General features: G+C 35.1%; 1 long non-coding RNA gene across 1 annotated transcript; it reads right to left on the reverse strand.

Moving 5' to 3' along the window:
* Positions 1 to 19,535: 19,535 nt before the first annotated feature.
* LOC110008143 (uncharacterized) lies at positions 19,536 to 22,085 on the reverse strand. Its single transcript, XR_016044513.1, has 3 exons — positions 21,796 to 22,085; positions 21,424 to 21,687; positions 19,536 to 20,094 (listed from the first exon to the last, which is right to left on the reverse strand). It is a non-coding gene; the product is annotated as an uncharacterized LOC110008143 (long non-coding RNA).
* Between the last annotated feature and the right edge of the window lie 392 nt (positions 22,086 to 22,477).

The raw sequence follows: 22,477 nt of genomic DNA on the forward strand, positions 1-22,477 counted from the left end.
TGTGATGGTTGGTCTTGGTCTTTAGAGACAAAGACCAAAAGTCTCACCACTAATCCATCACACGGCATGTGCATGGCCATATTGGGAAAGTAGTTCACCATTGAGAGTGATCTATGCATATGTGCAAGAGATTACCCCTATGCACCATAGAGTTGTGGTTGTATCAGGTCTGTATGACCTTAGAACTCGTCTCTAGGGGAGAACCTGTAATCCATAGACTGGGATTATATCCCCTTGCCTATTGACTGATTTTGGTAGCTCAATCATGAGCCTCTGTATTGGACTGTGGGTCATAGGTACTACTGGACAGTTGGAGAATGTAAGTGTAGATTATGGTCCACAGTAGAAGATGGCACGCTTCAGAATTATTAATTTCGAGACCTTAAGGATCTTATTCCAATCAAATTTATTTTCTTAAATATTGATTAATTTTAGATAATTATTTTAAGATTATGAATTTTTTATTGTATTTTTTATTTTTGTAAAATATATTTATTAATGTTAAAAAATAATACAATAAAATTGTCTTTTTCAATTTTCTAAAATATTTATAAAATAAAAGTGTGGGATCATAGGGGGTGCATTGGACACCATTTTGTTTTGAAAGGGGGGCCCACTTGTGCCACCCCTATTCTTTTAGGAGTTGGGTGGCAATCCACCTTTATTGGGGGGCAATGCAGGTTACGTACCACTCACATGATGTCCTTATTTTATGGATATTTTGCTTTTGATTTCAAATTTGAAGATATCCCTTGAGATGTGGGAGTTAGTTATTTGAAATAAAAAAAAAATATTTTGAAATATTTAATTGGTTAAAGAAATATAAATTTATTGACTAGATACAATGTATCTGATATTTGATCATATATATTATTTGATGGATAAGGGTTTAGGAAGTGACGGATAAGGTTTTGGTATGTTCCGGCTTATTTGAGGAATGGATGGCTCTGATCTCTCACCCCACGGTCTCCAAGATCAAAAGATCACATCAAATTTTTGTGATGGTTGTATTTATAGAACCTATCTCCTATGAGAAACCTTATAAATAGTGGCCTCTTTTCCCATTCTCTAGATGCCTTTCTCTCTTCTCTCTTCGTACTTTCTCTCAAAGGGAACACCCCACTCTAGGCTCTTTTCCTCTCTCTCCTAAATATTCTTGCTCTCATAAATTAAATTGAAAGAGGTGGCACACCCCACACCTTTCTCTCTAAGGGAACACCCTCTCATAAATTAAGGTAAAAGAGGTGGCACACCCCACGTAGGTAGAGAAGGTGGTACACTCCACTTACGGTCAGGTTGATCTCTTTTCTGTTCCTACTTTCTCTCTAGGGGGAACACCGGCTATATGCTCTATTCTTCTCTCTCCTAAATATTCCCCCTCTCATAAATTAAGTTGAAAGAGGTGGAACACCCCATCTAGGTAGAGAATGTGGTACACTCAGGTTGATCTCTTCTCTCTTCCTACTTTCTCTTTAGGGGGAACACCCCACTATAGGCTCTCTTCTTCTCTCTCCAAAATATTCTCCCTCTCATAAATTAAGTTGAAAGAGGTGGCATGCCCCACCTGTCACGACCCCACCCACTGACCCCTAACGGATGGCGACAGAGCGTGGGATCGCGATCACAGAGGTCGCGAACTTCACTCAAGTGGGAGTGGCTCAACGCATATAACAGGCGGAATCAAGAGCAAATCACGAAAATAAAACTAAAACTTCCATCAGAAACATAACAAGAGCTGGATAAATTAAAACTATTTCATATCCACAAACAGTCTCTAAGGTCATAAACAATATTCATAATATTACAATTCATCCAAGGCACTACAGGCCTGACCACAAAATACATAACTTCATAAAACAACAACTGCATGGACTAACAAACACCTACACCATAACTACACAAGAACAGAGATCCACTCGTCGAGCGCGGGCTTTCAGTCCACCAAACATGAACACCTCCCACCGTCCTCGACCTGCTACAAGAATGGAAGCAAAGAATTAGCTAAAAAGCTCAGCAAGTAGGACACAACATCATGCTTCCCTACCTATACACATAATATCACAACAATACTCAAGGTTCTATGCCATACTCATAAAACAGGAGTCGTGCATCACAATTATGTCACAATTATAGAATGATGTTTTTCATGGTAGAGCAAGCATAATATAAGATATCAGATAACACATATATACTAGCAATCTATCAAACTCATCAAACCTAAAAGAGTATAACAAATTCAACAAACACTAACTCACTCTCTAACCCTATCTATCAGGCTAATCACATCTCTCATAATAGTCACATAACACAGGTAATCATATATCTTCGATCAATCTCACATCTCAGGTCGATTGCATATCACAGGCGACTACCTATATCGGGTGATGCAATTTGCACAAACTATTGGCGGGAAGTCACATATCACCTTGTGCGAGCCTCACTGATGTCAGTTACCAAGTCAGGCCTTGCAAAACGCTCAAAGCAGGCACCTCAGAATCGCATATCAGTCACAGCATCACTGTAGCCAATTACCAATGGGTGACCCATTGCGTAGTGGTCAATATCACAGTATAATAGTCTCAGTACATATCACCTCATGCGCACTCATAGTCACATATTCCAGTCAATGCAATATGCCCAAAGCATGCCTAGAAATCCGATATCGCCAAAGACATCACCATGTCAACAGCCAGCCGTGCAAGATGCTCAAAGCACGCCAATATCTCGGTATGCTGACACCATCATTCACACAGTAGGTGTTGTCTCACATATATTGGCACCATCATTCATACAGTAGGTGCCGGTTTACATTTATCACATCCAAAGTATATCAAGAAGCTTCCGAAACCGTCATTCACACAGTAGGTGCCGTTTCACATAGCACATAAGCGGCATATCTCATCTCATAAGCATTATCTGATTCGGAGCATTCATGCTGTCATAGGAAGATATACATAGCCCCTGATTCATCAGGAATCTTAACTTAATCACAACGTGAAAATTGAAGCAAACACAGTTATGTCTCACCAAAGGTTGTATGAAGTCGATTGATAGCGATTTGATCAGTCAACACTTAGTCACAACATAAATATTGTTTATGGAATTCTTGCATTCTACTACAGCGACACATCCCTCTTATCAAAGGCATAACTCTCAATCTAGAGGGCGTCTCAAAATGATTTCAACATGCAACTTTAAGCCAATATACTGATCTTTCAAATGGCAGAGGTTTGAGAGCAATAGGACTCTATTTGAACAGCCAAAGCCTATCGAAATTGAGGTCACAGTTCTGAAATTCAATGAATCTGCTAATCAGTGACATACCTCGACCATTTGGATTATAGCATCACAATTATACAGAATTAGAATTAGATTAAAATATCAAAATCCCAATAGACTCATGTATCTTTTAAATGGATGTGATTTAGTGTCAATTGGACTCCAATAGGTTAGGCAAAGTCTTAGTGCAACAGAAGCAATGTTTCTAGAAATTATCACAGTCTACTAACAGTGACATATAAACACAAAATGAAACACATCTTTCAAACTATCAAGAATCTCAACTAGACATAAACATCAAACTCAAAATAGACTCAGAGATCTTTCAAATGATGATAATTTAGGTAATTCTGAGATAATTTGAAAGGTCAACAGAGAGTCACAAGAACCTCAATTCCTCTTGGAATTTTACAGTCCATCAATAACACACATCTAAGCTAACATCATAACTTTTAAACTATACAAGATAACAACATAAAACCAATTCTAGCTTAAACTACACTCACTAGAGTATCAACTCACAAATTTTCATGCTAAAAAAGAATGATAACAGTGCCTAACAATTCATACAAAGAAAACCTAATTTTTGGAAAAAACAGAGCACAATTACATTCATGCTATCCTATTCTTTGTACACAATTTTTATACAATCTCATGTTTAGTCTCATGCTTAAATTCAAGCTATCATTCATGCATAGGTCATGCTTCATACATGCTTAGATTCATACTTCATTCATGCTTTAATTCATGCTTCATACTACACTATCATGATCTACTTACTTCACAAGAACTCCAAGTTTACCCCCCACCAAGCTCCCCCTCAAAGGTCAAACTCCCAAAGCTTGAGGCTATATTTGTGGTAGAGAGAGAAAAGACGTGGGAGATGGAGAGAAAGCAAACACTCATAAAGAGATGAGAAGGGCTTCATTTATAAAAGAGGAAAGGGCAGCAAGTGACAAGTGGTAAGTGGCATACATGGGTTTACATAGTCAACAAGTGGCAAACTCAAGGCACACTAAACAACAAGCAAGGGACAAGTGGTGTGCAAAAGAAGAGGAAGTCCCTTGAGCTACCCTATATAGCTGCGCCCGACGGCCCATACCTTACACAGCAGCTCACGTACACAGTGAAACACAGCCGTTGCTACACATGGCGAAACACAGCCGGCGTTGGTCCATCTCTCTCTCTTCATAGGCGGCGATAGCACAGGCGGTAACAACATAGGCGGCGATAGCACAGCCAGCAATGGTCCATTTCACGTGTGGCGCTCTTCCCTTTACGCATGTGGCATTACCTCCCTTCTCCCTTCTCCCTTCTCCAAATGGCGTTGCCTCACAATCCCGGCCATGCACGTCTTTTTCCTTTTCTCTGACTTGGAAAAAAAATTCTTGGGTTGTTACACCACCTAGTAGAGAAGGTGGTACACTCCACTTATAGTCAAGTTGAGCTTTATTTTATTGTGGTTCCTAAGCTTTCAACAGATAGCCAAAGCTTTCCAGATCCAAGATTGATCTTGTCCCATACGTCAATGGAGGAGGAGACCCCATACAGGTTGAGGTAATCTTCTGGGGTTATTATTTTTATTCATGCAGTCCATTATTTCTCAGTCTTGTTTTCCTCTTCTCTTTATTCAATAAAGTTGATTGTTCTTAGTGGCAGCAAGTGAGAGCTGTCTGATTTGTTTTATTTATTTCTTTTGAGTTGAAATAATTGTAAATGACCATTGTAAGTGTTCTAATCGGGGTAAAAAAAAGTGTGCACCATACTAAATTACCCTAGTCCTTCTTTCAAAATTATCTTTGAAGAACTGGATAGTGTGGCTTCTTACTCTTTTTCTCTTCTGGTTGATTTGAAGCCTTGTTTTCCTTTTTCTTTGGTGGAGTTATAATAGGATAAAACCTACTCCCTTGATGCACATTTTGCTAAGAATTTACTGAACTAGTTATGCCAGATTTTCAAAAAGCATACAGTGGTTTTATTGTAACTAGTTTATGAAAAACTGTACAGCTATTGGAGTCAGAGCTGCTAGATTTATTATGTGACAGACTTATGATGTTCCATATGTTCAATCTTTGCAGTTTTGATGAAATTGTGTTATAAAGATAATCATCTCAATAATATTAGTACTGCTGACGAGAATTGATGTCGTTAAAGAGTAAAAATAGTGACAATATTGATAGTAATAATAATAAAAATGTGTGGTTTGTATAGAGCCTAGGCTCTAAACAATCAAATTAGAGCCTACCTTCACATAGTGTTGAGAAATATGGCTTCACTACTGGAAATCTTTGTTATAGCCTTAAAATACATTTTCATATTTTTTTATAATGTTTAAAGCTTCAAAATAGTGTAGATCGACATATCTATGAAAACTTGAAAATCTTGAAAATTGACAGTCCAAAAATAAATTACAAAATACACTATTTCCAAAACTTGAAATCCATTTTTTTCTCATTTCCATGCATCTTGATGTTAAGATGATTAATTTGAAGATCTTTGGGAATTAAAACAACCTCTTCTAGTGAAATTTTTTAGGTAGGCTCAAATTTGATTGTTTAGAGCTTCAGCTATGTATAAACTTTTCCCATAATAAAAAGCATTTAATGCTAGCTCTAGAGTATTTTGAATTATTATATGATTAAAAGTTAGTTGATGAATGTTCGAACTAAATTATCTTCTCATGTTTATGGGATAAATGCAAACTTGGAGATGATGATTTCAATTGACATGGAGATGGGGAGTAATCCGGATGGTAATGTGATGGAGATAAATAAGAAGGCATGAAGTCCTCTTCCTGAGGAGTATGGAATGGATGATATTATCCTTGTGGATGGTGATGGTCACCATGAATTAGAGGATGCTATTTACGTAGATGGTGATGATAGCAGTGACTCTGATGCAAGCCAAATACACGTGAGACTCTCATGGTGGAGCCTCTAACCACAAAAATTAGTGCAGAGGACCCACAAGAGGGTATGCAATTTGAGGCCCTTGAAGCTGCATTAGACTTTTATGAATAATGAATCGTTCAAGTCTTTTTATGAAATTTGGCATCAATGGGTGGATGTATATTTGCAAGATTGCTTCTTTGCAGGCAATAGGACTAGTGGAAGAAGTGAAGCCATGAATAAGGATATTAAGGCGTATGTGTGAATTTTCATACTAATTTGACTACATTTGTTAGACAATTGCAAGAATTAATTGAAAAAAAAATTGATGAAGAAAATACTACAAACTTCAAATCTAACAACGAGACACCAATTATGAAGACTGCCACTCGCATAGAGAAGCAAATGGCTCAAATACAACCCGTCTGTCTTTCAGAACGTCTTTCAACCAGAGTTAATGAAGGACACTAATCTTATTTGTGATGTGCAAGAGGATGATGGGGTTGTATGCACTTTAAGTTTGAAAGAATATGGGACATGACGCCCATCCTACATTGTTGAATTCACCACAATTGAGGAGAAAGCAATATGTAGCTGCCATCTATATGAGCGCATGGGTACCCCATGTAGCCATATGCTTAAGGTATTTGTTTATAAAAATATACTTGAGTTACCCCAACACTATTTAATGAAGTAATGGACGAAAGATGTGACAAAGGGGGTTGCTTGTAGGGTTATAGAGTTCAAGTGCAGGCCAATTGTGAGGACACCTATTATACGTGCTACAATGACCTATTTCAAAGGTGCAACATTCTATCAGCTAATGGGGCAATGAGACTAAGTGTGTGCAAAGATGCTTATCGATGAGGCACACCAAAAGGTTGCTGTTAGGGTAGATGTAACAATCCTAAACTTTCAAAAAAAAAAAAAAAAAAAAAATTATATATATATATATATATATATATATATATATATTATAAATAAATAATTCTTTATAGTGTGATGGTCCATATAAGTATTACGGTACTTAGGGACCATCACCACTTTTGTTAACTTTTTCCTTTCCTTTACCACGTCTTTTAGTTGGGCCTTAACGGCTTCACGTATAACATTATCGTCACATCTCATGTATGAGGTGGAGCTTAATAAAATAGTATAATAATATGCCTTAAGAATTTAAATTCGGACAGGTGAGGACTCCCACCGTAGAAAACTTTTGAGATCTTTCTCTCTCTAGTTGAAACGCAGTGAGCTCTTTTTCTCTCTAGCCGAATTTTTATCAGAAGCTCCCTCTCAAATAGTTTAGATAAGTGACTTCATTATCTTGAAAAATAATCCGTTCTTTTTAAAAATGAAATGACATAATTACTTCTGCTTATTTTCATGAATTTTAGGCACGATAAATTTTATGCGCAAGCGACCTCATTATTTTGAAAATAATATTTTTAATAAAAATGTAATATTTTATCTATGTTAGAAATTTTAAATGCTGTAAATTCTTAGAAATAAATTTATTTATTTTTCTTGTCTATTGTTAGAAAATTTTAGATATTGTAAAATTATTAGAAATAAATGTGATATTTCTGCTTTTAGTAAAATTGTGAGATTTCTTTCTACTGTTTTTGAATATTTAAATATTGTAAATTTCATATGCAAATGATTGCCTTATTATTTGAAAACTGATATTTTTTAAATTGATTATAGCATTGTCTGTGAAATGTTTTTTTGCAAATTAACATCCCATCAATTGTGATAATTTCATATTCTTGGATTTCTATAAGGGTTTTTCTATACATATTAGATTGACAATTATACTAGAATGTCTTTACGAACTGCTACCTTTCTAAATTTGAGCCCAAAATATTTGACTGGTTATTTTTGAAATGTTATTGAAAGTGACTGTTATTAATGGTTTCAGTGAAATTCATATTAATAATTTCAGTGATATGTTGAGTACATGATATTGCTGCTTTCAAATGTTTAAAGAGATTTAGAAATACTTTAAGTATACAAGTGGACTCATCCGGTTTGTCGGTGAAGTATAAGTGGACCTATCCGGTATGTCGGTAGGAATTAAGTGGACTCATCCGGTACGCCGGTAAGGTATAAGTGGACCTGCAGGGATTAAGTAGACCTATCTGGGATGTCAATAGGGATTAAGTGGACCCATCAGGACGCTGATGGGGTATATAGGTGACCTACTTGGGACGCCAGTAGGGTAATTTGTGAAATCGTTTGAATTATGCACTACCGTTAAAATGTTATATGCATTTCAATTATTCGGATTATACTTAATTATGCATTTTTGAAAGTGAAACTGTTAATGTATTTCTGTTAATAGATCTCCTTTTTGAAAATATTGATATCTTTCATCCATGATTATTTTTAGGATTATGATGATCACTTACTGAGTAGTCAAACTCATCAAATTATGGTTAACATTTTTTTTTTCAGGATAATTGCGGTTTCATTTTGAGTACTCGTCAGGATCAACTCTGGAAGATATTGTAGTTGTGCTTAAACTTTCTTTTGTTACTTTGTAAGAATTTGCCGTTGTAAATTTGTCCTAAAAAGAGATGTATATATGTTTTGACTGTCACATCTCAGGAATATTAGTATTGTAAATTCTTGGGGCATGACAATTATGGTATTAGAGCAACAGGTTTAAGATTATTAGGAAATTTAGAAAGAATGTACTTAAAATCACATTTATTGCTTGTACAGACCGAAACGAAGTCAAGATCTAGAATAGCTGAAGCTAATATGGAAGAAATTCACAAAGCCTTGGAAAATATGGTTGCTCTAATGCAACATCAGATGGAAAACAACAATCCACTCAGGCAGTCAATTACGGGAGATGGTGGGAGTAATATCAAACAATTTAGGAAATTGAACTCACCTTCTTTTAAGGGCACTGTAAACCCACTGGAAGCCGAGCGATGGATTATGCAATTGGAGAAAATATTCGAAGTAATGGAATGTCCTGATGATAGGAAGGTGGCCTTGGCAGTTTTTATGTTAGAAGGTGAAACACAACATTGGTGGCGAATGGCGAAAGGAGTATTGGCCAAAGAAAATAAACCCTTGACTTGGGAAGTATTTCTAGAGGCATTTAATGAAAAGTATTTCTCAGATTTTATTCGAGACAAAAAAGAAATGGAATTTTTGGAATTAATTCAAGGAAACTGGACAGTAGCACAGTACGAGGCCAAGTTTACTGAATTGGCCAGGTTTGACCTCATATGATTAAAAATGAGGCAAGAAGGGTGAAAAAATTTGAAAGGGGTCTTAGAGCAGCTATTAGAAGCAGAATATCAGTTTTGAAATTGAGAACTTATGCTGAAATAGTGGATCGAGCCCAAATTGTTGAAAAAGATTTTGAAGATTACCAAAAAATAAAAATTCAGAAAAGTTAGGTTAGACCCACATCATCAAATCAACAACAGTTGGAAAGGGAAAAGAAGAAGCCAAGGTCCTTGCCACTTCAAAGCCCAATAGAACCATGTAAAAAATGTGGGAAAAACCATGGATCGAGCCCTTGTTATTGGAATACTGGAGCTTGTTTTAAATGTGGAAAATTGGGGCACCAGATTAGAGAATGTCCTAGCTTACAGATGCAACAGCTTTCAAAGCAGGGAGAGATAACTCAAAAGCCTTCGATGAAGGGAAGAGTATTTGCGATCACCCAGCAAGACGCTCAGGCCTCAAAATCAGTGATTCAAGGTACTCTTATTATCTTCCAAAAAGTAGCTCATGTTTTGATTGATCCTGGATCTACTCATTCATTTGTGTCACCACACTTCGCATGTTACATAAAGGTAGAACAAGAGCAATTAGAATACATTCTAGAGGTAGCCACTTCGATGGAAAATTCAAGTGACACCAATATAGTGTACAAATCTTGTGTAATAAAGATAGAAGAAAAGGAATTGTTGGTTGATTTAATACTCCTAGAAATTCAAGATTTTGATGTAATCTTAGGCATGGATTGGTTTTCTGCATACCATGCAAGTATTGATTGTTACAAGAAAATGGTTACCTTTAGTTTTCCAGATCAACCAATATTTTATTTTAATGGTATCAAAGAAGACTCCCCATCATATTTAGTCTCTTGTATTCGAGCTAATTGCCTCCTTCGAAAAGGGTGTCAAGGCTTTCTTACCTATATCAAAGAAGATAGAAAAGAAGAGATACATTTGGATATCACCTCGATTATCCAAGAATTTCCTGACGTTTTCCCTGAAGAATTGCCAGGATTACTGCCTGACGAGGAAATTGAATTCTCTATTGAATTATTGTCAGGGGTAGCTCCAATTTATAAGGCATCTTACAAAATAGCACCCGCAGAACTTAAGGAACTTAAACAACAATTGGAAGAATTATTAGATAAAGGTTTTATCAGGCTCAATGTGTCACCTTGGGGTGCTCCGGTATTGTTTGTTAAAAAGAAAGATGGGACCATGAGATTGTGTATCTGTTTTAGACAGTTGAACCAAGTGACAGTGAAAATAAGTATCCATTACTTAGAATTAATGATTTATTTAATCAATTACAAGGATCACAAGTGTTTTAAAAAATTGATCTTAGATCTGGATACCATCAGCTTAAGATTAAAAGTGAAGATGTTCCCAAGACAGCTTTCAGAACAAGGTATGGCCATTATGAATTTTTAGTCATGCCTTTTGAATTAACCAATGCACCGACTACATTTATGGATTTGATGAATCAGATCTTTAAGCCCTTTTTGGATAAATTTATTATGGTATTCATCGATGATATTTTAATTTATTCCAAGAATAAGAAGGAACATGAGCAGCATGTAAGAATGGTATTGCAAATATTAAGAGAAAAGAAATTGTATGCCAAACTTAGTAAATGTGAATTTTGGCTAGAACAAGTGACATTTTTAGGACTTGTCATATCAAAGGATGGTCTATCAGTTGATCCTTCAAAGGTTGAAGCCGTTGTTACTTGGAAACAACCAAGTAATGTGACTGAAGTTCGAAGCTTTTTGGGATTGACAAGATATTACAGAAAATTTGTAGAAGGATTTTCTCGAATCGCAACCCCATTGAGTCGATTGACACAGAAAAATGTCAAATTTGAGTGGACAAGTGAATGTGAGGAGAGTTTTCAAGAACTAAAAGTTCGATTAACTTCAACACCTATTTTAACTATTCCTGAGGGGAGTGGGGGATTTTTTATTTATAGTGATGCTTCACATAAAAGCTTGGGCTGTGTATTAATGCAATATGGGAAGGTAGTGGCATATGCATCCAGACAGTTGAAAGAATATGAGAAAAAATATCCAATTCATGACTTGGAGCTGGCTGCAATAGTATTTGCTTTAAAAATGTGGAGGCATTATCTATATAATGAGCAATTCGAAATATACACGGATCATAAGAGCTTGAAATACCTCTTCTCTCAGAAGGATTTAAATATGCGACAGATTAGATGGATGAATTTCTTAAAAGATTATGATTGTACAATCCATTATCATTCAGGAAAAGCTAACGTTGTGGCTGACGCTCTAAGCAGAAAATCTACAAGAGTCTTAGCTCATCCAATGATCCAAGAAATGAGATTGTTAGAGGAAATAGTGGATTGGCATCCGACTCCGTCCATTAATGGTGTGGTAAGTATGATTGCCAACATTAAGGCAGAACCCCAATTAATCCAACAGATCTGATCGGCACAAAAGAAAGACCCTCACCTTATAACAATTGTAGAAGAGGTGAAGCTGAGAAAGAGAGAATAATTCTCTATATGTAGTGAGGATTTGCTAAGATTCAAAGGTTGGGTTTGTGTCTCGAATGATGAGAGTGTGAAGAAAGCTATCTTGGAAGAAGCACATCACTCTCATTATACGATACATCTCGAAAGTATTAAAATGTATCAGGACTTGAAGAAAACTTTTTGGTGGAATAATATGAAAAAAGAGGTAGCACTATTTATGTCTAAGTGTCTAACATGTCAGCAAGTAAAAGCTGAGCATCAAAGGCCCGTTGGGTTGTTGCAACTTTTATTTGTGCCAGAGTGGAAGTGGGAGCACATCTCTATGGATTTTGTCTCTGGCTTGCCTAGAACAAATTCAGGACATGATAGCATTTGGGTCATTGTGGACCGGCTGATCAAAGCTGCCCATTTTCTGTCGATTCACATGACGTACACTTTTGATTGACTGGCCCAGTTGTACATTAAGGAAATAGTGTGGTTGCATGGAGTTCCGGTCAGTATTGTATCGGACAGGGATACTCGGTTTACTTCTAAATTTTGGGCTAGGCTACGGTCAACCATGGGGACGAGACTCACTTTTAGCACTGCCTTTCACCCCCAAACTGATGGACTATCAGAGAGGACCATCCAAACCTTGGAAGATATGCTGAGGGCCTGTGTCATTGACTTTACAGGAGGCTGGGATGACCATTTACCCCTGATTGAGTTTGCTTATAATAATAGCTTCCAAGCTAGTATTCAAATGGCACCATATGAAGCCCTGTATGGAAGGAAATGCAGGTCACCCATCTGTTGGGACGAGATTGGTGAAAGAAAGCTTTTGGGGCCAAAAGTTGTCCAGGTAACCACAGATAAGATAACATTAATTCGAGAAAGGCTCTAGACAGCTCAGAGTAGGCAAAAGAGTTATGCTGATAACCGACGGAGAGATCTTGAATTTGAGGAAGGGGATCGAGTTTTCTTAAAGATCTCACCAATAAAAGGCATTATGAGATTCGGCAAGAAAGGAAAGCTGAGCCCACATTACATCGGACCATTTGAAATCTTGGAAAGAGTCGGAGGTGTCTCTTATAGACTTGCTTTACCACCCGAATTAACAAACGTTCATAATGTATTCCATGTATCATTAGTACGAAAATATCAGCCCGACCCATCCCATATCATGAAATATGAACCTTTACGGATCAGGAAGGACCTATCCTTCATTGAGCAGCCAATTTTGATACTGGATAGAAGGGTACAAGTGTTGCCCACCAAGGAGATTCCTTTGGTCCGTATATTATGGCAGTACCATTCAAGAGAGGAGTCGACTTGGGAACGAGAAGACGATATCAGAAAAAAATATCCATATCTTTTTCAGTAATCAGGTACACAAATTTAGATGACTAAATTTATTTAAGGGGGGAAGAATGTAACAATCCTAAACTTTAATATATATATATATATATATATATATATATATATATATATATATAAATAATTCTTTATAGTGTGATGGTCCATATAAGTATTATGATCTTTAGGGACCATCACCACTTTTGTTAACTTTTTCCTTTCCATTACCACGTCCTTTAGTTGACGTTGGCCTTAAAGGCTTCACGTATAACATTATTGTCACACCTCATGTATGAGGTGGAGCTTAATAGAATAGTATAATAATATGTCTTAAGAATTTAAATTCGGAGAGGTGAGGACTCCCACCCTAGAAAACTTTTGAGATCTTTCTCTCTCTAGTCGAAACGTAGTGAGCTCTTTCTCTCTGTAGCCGAATTTTTATAGGAAGCTCCCTCTCAAATATTTTAGGTAAGTGACTTCATTATCTTAAAAAATAATCCGTTCTTTTTAAAAATGAAATGAAATATTTACTTCTGCTTATTTTCATGAATTTTAGGCATGATAAATTTTATGCGCAAGCGACCTCATTATTTTGAAAAATAATCTTTTTAATAAAATTGTGATATTTTATCTATGTTAGAAATTTTAAATGCTGTAAATTCTTAGAAATAAATTTATTTATTTTTCTTGTCTATTGTTAGAAAATTTTAGATACTGTAAAATTATTAGAAATAAATGTGATATTTCTGCTTTTAGTAAAATTGTGAGATTTTTTTCTACTGTTTTTGAATATTTAGACATTGTAAATTTCATATGCAAATGACTGCCTTATTATTTGAAAACTGATATTTTTGAAATTGATTATAGCATTGTTTGTCATCAATTGTGATAATTTCGTATTCTTAGATTTCTGTAAGGGTTTTTCTATACATATTAGATTGGCAATTATGCTAAAATGTCTTTACGAACTACTACCTTTCTAAATTTGAGCCCAAAATATTTGACTGGTTATTTTTGAAATGTTATTGAAAGTGACTGTTATTAATGGTTTAAGTGAAATTCATATTAATAATTTCAGTGATATGTTGAGTGCATGATATTGCTCCTTTCGAATGTTTAAAGAGATTTAGAAATACTTTAAGTATGCAAGTGGACTCATCCGTTTGCCGGTGAGGTATAAGTGGACCTATCTGGTACGTCGGTAGGGATTAAGTGGACTTATCTGGTACGTCAGTGAGGTATAAGTGGACCTGCAGGGATTAAGTGGACCTATCTGGGACGTCGATAGGGATTAAGTGGACCCATCAGGACGCTGATGGGATATATAGGTGACCTACTTGGGACGCCAGTAGGGTAATTTGTGAAATCCTTTGAATTATGCATTACCGTTAAAATGTTATATGCATTTCAATTATTCGGATTATACTTAATTATGCATTTTTGAAAGTGAAACTGTTAATGTATTTATGTTAATAGATCTCTTTTTTGAAAATATTGATATCTTTCAACCATGATTATTTTTAGAATTATGAAGCCAAACTCATCAAATTATGGTAAACATTTTTTTTTTCAGGATAACTGCGAAGTTTGAGTACTCGTCAAGATCAATTCTGGAAGATAAAGTAGTTGTGCTTAAACTTTCTTTTGTTACTTTTTAAGAATTCTCCATTGTAAATTTGTCCTAAAAAGAGATGTATATATGTTTTGACTGTCACATCTCAGGAATAGCAGTATTGCAAATTCTTGGGGCGTGACAGTAGATATGGAAAAAAACATCGTTAAAGCATACTTCTTCTACCTATGGTAGCGCCCAGTGGTTTAAAAAACAGATCGGTAGCCCGGATCGGGCACCCCAAAAACCCATCCGGATCGGTGGATCGACGATCCGGATCGGGAATTGGCCGAATCAGTAGGATTAAGCTGTAAACAAAATATAAAAAAATTATTAAAATTTATTATTATGTTGTTTTTTTGGAATCAATTAGAAATCGGGGTACTATATTATTAATTTTCATTTTTTTCATCAATATGTGAATATTGAGATATTTTTTCTCTGTATGAACTTATTTTAATCATTAAATTATATCACACAAAATAAAAATCATCGAACTATCATGGATGAAGTATTTAATCATACATGGATTACCATAAAGAATGATTTTTTTATAAGAGCATTTTAGTTTTTTTGACAAAAACCTTTTATTTCTTTACAAGAAATGTTTGTCGTATTACATTATTTTTGGTTTTTAGCAAGAACCGTTTTTTAGACAAAAAATACCTGTTTTATTATTTTGTTGTTATAAGAACTTTATTTTTTTGACAATAACTCTTTATTACTTTTTATTTTTTTGGCAAAAACCTTTTATTTTTTTGAAAAAAAAAAGAAATTTGACAAGAAAAATAATTGATAAGAACCTTTCATTTTTTTTTATAAGAAAATTTTTATTTTATTGATAAGAAAAAAGTTTGACAAAAAGTAAAATTGATAAAAAAATCTTTCATTTTTTTGATAAGAAAAAAATTTGACAAAAAGCGAAATTGATAAAAAAAACCTTTCATTTATTTCTTATGACAAAAATACTGGTATTATTATTTTTTTATAAGAACTTTTTTTTTATTGACAAGAAATTTTTATTACTATTTTTTTTTTTGACAAAAACTTTTATTTTTTTGACAAAAAAAAAGAAATTTGACAAGAAAAATAATTGATAAGTACCTTTCATTTTTTTTTATAAGAAACTTTTTATTTATTGATAAAAATGCGAAATTGATAATAAAAAAATTTGACAAAAAGCAAAATTGATAAAAAAACCTTTCGTTTTTTTTATAAGAAAAAAATTTGACCTCAAAAAAATAAAATTGACAAGAAAAATAGTTGATAAAAGAACCCCCTTTCGTTCCAAGGAGAATGGAACCCGCACCCTCCACATGCAGAAAGAAAGTTATAACCAATAAGCCACTTGCTACTTAGTAGTATTAAAAGCGCAAACAAAATATATAATATATTAATGTTTCAAGTTAATACCTTCACATTATCCCAAATCGAAGAGGTAGAAGGAAGTTGTAGTGAATAAATACCTCTTTGTATTTAACGAGGATAACGCGTGCAAAGTGAGGAGAGTCACGTGACGAGGTGTACGGACCTTAAAGTACATGTACTTTTAAAATTTACAAAATGCCCATTGAAGAAAATTTACAAAAATGCCCATTGAAGAATCGGCGGGCCATGACGTCATGAATCGGGAGAATCATGATGTCACATGGTTATTTACGGCATGGAATCGCCGGTTCTTCTCTAGAACAGGGCGATTTCAGGTATTTCACTGGAACCGGATCGGGTCTACCGGTTCCCGAGTCGAATCGGACGAGTCCGATTCAACTCGTCAACTTTTGAATCACTGGTAGCGCCACATCCACATGAATCCCCCCCCTATGTGTTCCTCCCATTCTCTCTATGACTTCAAGCCCACATGTGACTATAAAGGCCCTAATTTGTGCAAAGCTCAATGGACGATCACCTATTCATGTGAGACTCAAACCTGGGAATGAGCAAAGAACGAGTAAGAGAAAGTGCTCTGAATGTGGAGTCATAGGTCATGACAAGCGTAATTGTCCCGCTATGCCTTGCAAATGGTATGATTATACATCTTTCTTACTTGTGAGCTTACTTTGCTACTTAGATGTCATTACTGAATATTATTTAGTATTGGAACCTAGTATATAGAAAATTGTTACATGAAAATTTCTTGTTCAAATGCTCCACTATTACTAAGTTGTTATTTCATGTATATTTTGGTACATGAGGCCTATGAGGCCTAGTATTGAGGGCACAAGTAACTCTCTAAGGGAGCATAAGTAATCCCCAAGGGAGCATAATTGATAATACGAGACTTTTTTTGCACGTTTTTGAGCTTATGGTTCCTTGTATTCTTTTTCTATCTATTGTTCAATTAGTTTTTTGGATGTATAACATTTTTTTAATTACCTCACCTTTTTGGTTGGGCGCTTTTGTATAGAGCACCCAGGCTGTGGGCTGCCTATTTTTTATGTACTCTGCATACTTTCTGTTTATACATATGGATGCTAATTAGATTTCTTGGGGGTATATAACTACATAGCTTCTTTGTGTAAATTTAAAGACGATTTGAATGTGGTAAAGAATGTGCTACCGTTTTGATTCATGCAAGTACTGGTTGTAGGATTTTTATGTTCATTGAATTTGAGATGAGCTCATTATTGTGATGTTAAGATGTTCATCCATTTGTTTCAACAGGTGTTTCCTGTGTGATTTGGACTATGTTTGGATGAATTGCAGGTCATACATAATATGCTTGGCTATTGCAACCTTAGGTCTTTTTGGATTTTGACCAAATGCCACTACTTTAGTTCATAATGTGTATATGTTAATCTCAATGTTTGCATACTTTTACATGAGCATATATAGGATGTTAGTAACATGTGTTGCAAGTCATGTGAGCTATATGCAACCTTACCGTGGCAGTCTCTATTATCTCATGTCTAGTTGCTTGTTGTGTAACTGTTCCAAAATTTCTGCTCTTTTTTATCATACCTTGTACAAACTCACATATTGAAATAAATCAAGTATGTAAATTGCATAAAGCTGCGTGGGAGTTATAATCTCTTTCAAATTCAGCATAGTTTTGGTCATTGGCAGACTGTTGATGTTTTCTACTTGGCTTCTATGTCCTTGGTCAATGCAGCCCCTAGTTTGAGAAGACTTCATCGCAATATTTGCTACCGACTTGTGCTAGGTTCGTCCATTATGCAACAAATTGCCATGCAATTCGCTCTTCATAGTTTTGTGGCATCAGTGAGCAAACTATCAACAATGTTTATATACTGTTGGCATCATGTACACACTTTTAACAGTGTGCATATGTTGATTTCAATGCTTGTATGTTGTTCATAATGTGTATATCATATGAGCTATATGGAATGTGTCTTATTTTGATTAGTAGCTTGACTTGTAGGCTATATTTAGAGTTTGTGCTGTTAACTAGAATGTATGTTGATTAATACAAGTCTTGGATGAGTTGCAGGTTATACATACTATGCTTGGTTATTACATCATTTGGTCTTGTTGGATAATGGCGTCACAGTGAGGTCTAGGGTGTTCAAGAGCTATCGCTTTCATTTGGAGAAGGAGATTGTGCTTAAATGTCGAGCGGCATAGATTGATCTGTGGAAAGTACAACTAAGACAACGTGACTTTGGAGCGGCATGGATTGGGCTTAAATATTGTGGCATCGCAATTGTTTGATATTCTTTGCGTCAAAAATTTTGGCTTCTAATTTGAGGGTCTCCACTTTATTGATATGGGAATGTAATACCCTTTTCATGATGACAAGTGCTTGTTAAAGACTGTGCTATCAGTTAATAGTTATGTAAATTTAAATACGATTTCAGTTTGTTAAAGAATGTGCTATCATTTTGATTGATGCACGTATTAGTTCCGTGATTTTTATATTCATTGACTTTGAGGTGTGCTCATTGTTGTGATGCTGAGATGCTTGAACAATTGCTTGTCAATTGTATGTAATTGCTCATTTTCCTTGGTTATGCATATGTTTTAGCAGGGGTTTAATGTTTGATTTGAGTAAATGTCTTGAAATAATAGTATAAATATTGCAAGGCAAGTTATGCCAGCAAAATCTTAACCATCTTGTTGGTCTTCAATTGATTGGATGATTGGGATTTGTTTTGTTCAAATTTACGATGGTAATTAGCAAGTAGAGAGAGAGAAGAGAATCTTTGCTCTAGAAGTTCCTAACCCTCAAGAGAGGGAAAGAGAGACAGCCTTACCTCTATAAGTTCTAAATCTGTGTGTGTGTGGGTGTGTGTGGGAGAGAGAGAGATGGTGGGGGTTTACAACCAAAATTTCTATGCTGTAAATGTCTTTTAAACATTTTCTAACTTGCACGAGAGAGATGGTGGAGGTTTTCTACCAAAGGTCTCTATGATCTAAATGTCTTTTAAACATTTTCACGAACATTTTGTTCTTTGTATAGACCTTCTAAAACCCATAATTCATCTTTAATTTCCACTATTGAATCTTGGTAGCAAAGCTTCTTTGTTTCAATCTAATGAAAGAAAGAGAGGTATTTATTCTCTTGTCTTCCTTATGATACTTTGTATTAGTGCTGAAGAATAAGCTTATGGTGTTTCCATTTCCCGTATACTCAGACAAAGGGAAGAATAATATTTGAATTGCAAAAATTTGGTGCTCCTTTGGAAGCTTGTTAATAGAACAAATGAAGTGCATCCTTGAAGAAATTAAACCAAAATGGTTGTATCATATATTTGACTCCGATACCAAGAACATGAAGGGAGAGAGAGAGAGAGAGCCATCCAATATCAATCCACATATCGCCCACGGAATAGGCAACATCGATAAAAAACCATTTGAATTAGCAATAACAAGGAGAAAAATTCACTTAGAACTCAATCAACTTGCCTAAATATAGAAAACAAGAAACAAATATTTCATTTTTTTCATACAAAATTCCAATCAGGCTCTATTAAGTCATTGTTAAATTTTTGGTATTAAGGGCTTTGGCAATTGCATAATGCACTCCAAAAAGGTCTCTTTGGTCACCTGAGCAAGGAATAGGAGGTCTTAGCCAAAAATAATGTGCTTAGGCTGGATGAATCAAAATTGGAACCTGAAGAAGAGTAGCAATTATGAGTGTGGCACTTTCAAAGAAAATACATGAGAAGTGCACTCCTCCACCCACTTCTTCTCGTGATTGAGAATTCCGATAAGGCGTTCGAGATAACAATCCAAAAGGGTGGCAAGTTTCAATGATCCTTCTTTTTGCAGCTTCTTAACCATCTGATGGAAATGTGATAAGGGAGGTAAGTACACATCATAGTAGAATATCAAAGACATGCATATATAAAGAAAGGTCCGTACACATACATAGAAAATGATATCGACCATATGTACTAGGTAGGATCGAGCATCTGTTAAGGCATACAACCTCATGCACCATAGATATTGTGTTCAAGTTCTATATAACCAATTTGGACAAATTTTCAAGATTATATAATTCTGGAAGTGACATCTTATGCTATTGTCCAAGGGAGAATTCTGTCAAGAAATGGAAAACGTTTTGATATGTCATTGAAGTCAAAATTGATGGGATTGAAGGCAACAGAAGCTGCTCAAGTTTTTGTCCAAAAAACAGAACTAGATGGATTTCTCTCTCCGAAGGAGTTTCTTAAAGAGTGAGAGGAAATGCTTCAAAAAAAATTTTTGAACAGTGAGTTGATGCCAGGTGATAAGTGTTTAGTTGAATCTCAGTTAATAATTTCAAAAAAAAAAAAACAATAAAGAGTTTAGTTGAATCTAAGGTCATACCATATCTGCACCACCTATTCCTTAAGTTATTTTAGCTTAAGCTATCATAAATTCGTTTGAGTTCGTATATTTACTGAAAAAAGCATATGATAGCAATTATGAAGTTTCCTTTGGGACATCTATTTCTATTTACAGAAAAAGGTATACGAAGCCTCCAAATATATTTGTCAAGGTCATAACTATACTCATGGTATATTGCTAATTAAAAAGTCATCCATTTAGATAATAACTCTCCAATTTAGATACTAACTCTAATATGGGTGCTCATACAGCCAAAAAGTCACTAGTACTGACATAAACAAGGACAATTTATGACTCAGAAATTTAAATATAGAGGTATCATTTATACACTTGTATGTTAGTAGCAAAATCAGTACCATGAAGGTCCATGTTAGAATGGTTATACATTTGAGTTATGCATCTCCACACCCAAATACTTCCGACCACTTTTAATGGTCATGTGCTCTTATTGGATTGCATACATGAGAAATATTAAGTAATTTCTAACAGACTTTGCTTTTAGAACCGTTCTTTTGCATTTAAACAAAGTAAGGAAAATAAGAACATTCGATTCTATCCATGTGGCCCTTGTTATATAAAATCATTCAGCCAAAGACTTGCCACAAGTTATTTTGTGTTGCTCATTGGCGAAGATTGTAACAAGCTCCCCCTATCAACATCAATAAAACTTGTCACGGAAATAGAAGAAAATATATCTTCTATTATAATAGATATTTAATCAAACACTTTGGATTTCCATACTATGAATTACCATCAAATTACTTTAAATAATGAAAATACCTTTCTTTTCTTGTCATCCATTGGAGCACATTGAATAGCAAGATGTGCGTCAACATCATCAGCTGTGACCAGATATATAGGTTGATCTGCCTCGGATAAATCAATAAGTAGAAGTACAAGAGATCAAAAAGCAAGATGGAGAATCAAGATTAATTGCATCAGTGGATACATGATGCGCCAGCTCAAAATAAAAGATCACGAGTCAGCTTAAAATGCAGTACCAGTAATGTATTCCATTGTACCATCTTGGAAATGGCGTACCCACTGCAAATGAAAAATAAATGCAACACTTTTAAATGATTTTCTATGATAGTAGTTCTTGATAACAAGGAAAAACCACAAAGAATACACGAATGCAAGTACTACACATACTTGGAAAATACAAACTGTTGTGACATTAATGGAGAATCCACATGCTTGAATCTCCTGTCCTGGGAATGCATCACCAGCAATTTGAAGTCCACTTATCCTGGTAAAGTATCATCGTCTGTTGCTGTATGCCACAGCATCTTCAATGAGCAATCAAGTGATGAACTGCTTCATTAAAGTGCTTCAAATTCAGCACAATAGAAAGAGAGGGAGGACTATGCAATCCACCATCTTGTCCCCAAAAATTGAAGAAACTTGAGAAAGAGAAAGAGCACCCAATGATATGAAGAAACATGGAAATTTTGTAAGTGAGAGTGACGCAAATAAAATTAAGGTTATTTTAATTTTTTTATTTTTTTATTCTTTTGTTTATTTTTTTTAATAATAAAGAAAGAATATATATAAGATAAGGTTAAATATAAGGGTTATCTTTTCAACAATAACCAAGTTGGGGAGGTTTTGGGTAAAACGTACACTATCTATTTAGAAGCAAATCTTTGACATATGAAGTTAAGGGAGAAAAAAATAGAGACGAGAGAAAATAAGTTAATAGAGAGAATAGGGAGAAGAGATAAAGTAGGAAAAGACTATGTAGAGAGAGGTTTTTTTTGTTTAGTCATTGTTTATCCTCTTTTAGTGGGAGATCTCCCTTCAATGTAAATTGGTGAATGCTTTTAGTAAAATT

This window comes from Amborella trichopoda, chromosome 1 (assembly GCF_054954075.1).
Source record: "Amborella trichopoda isolate Santa Cruz 75 chromosome 1, AtrichopodaSantaCruz75HAP2 v2.0, whole genome shotgun sequence".
NCBI lineage: Eukaryota > Viridiplantae > Streptophyta > Magnoliopsida > Amborellales > Amborellaceae > Amborella > Amborella trichopoda.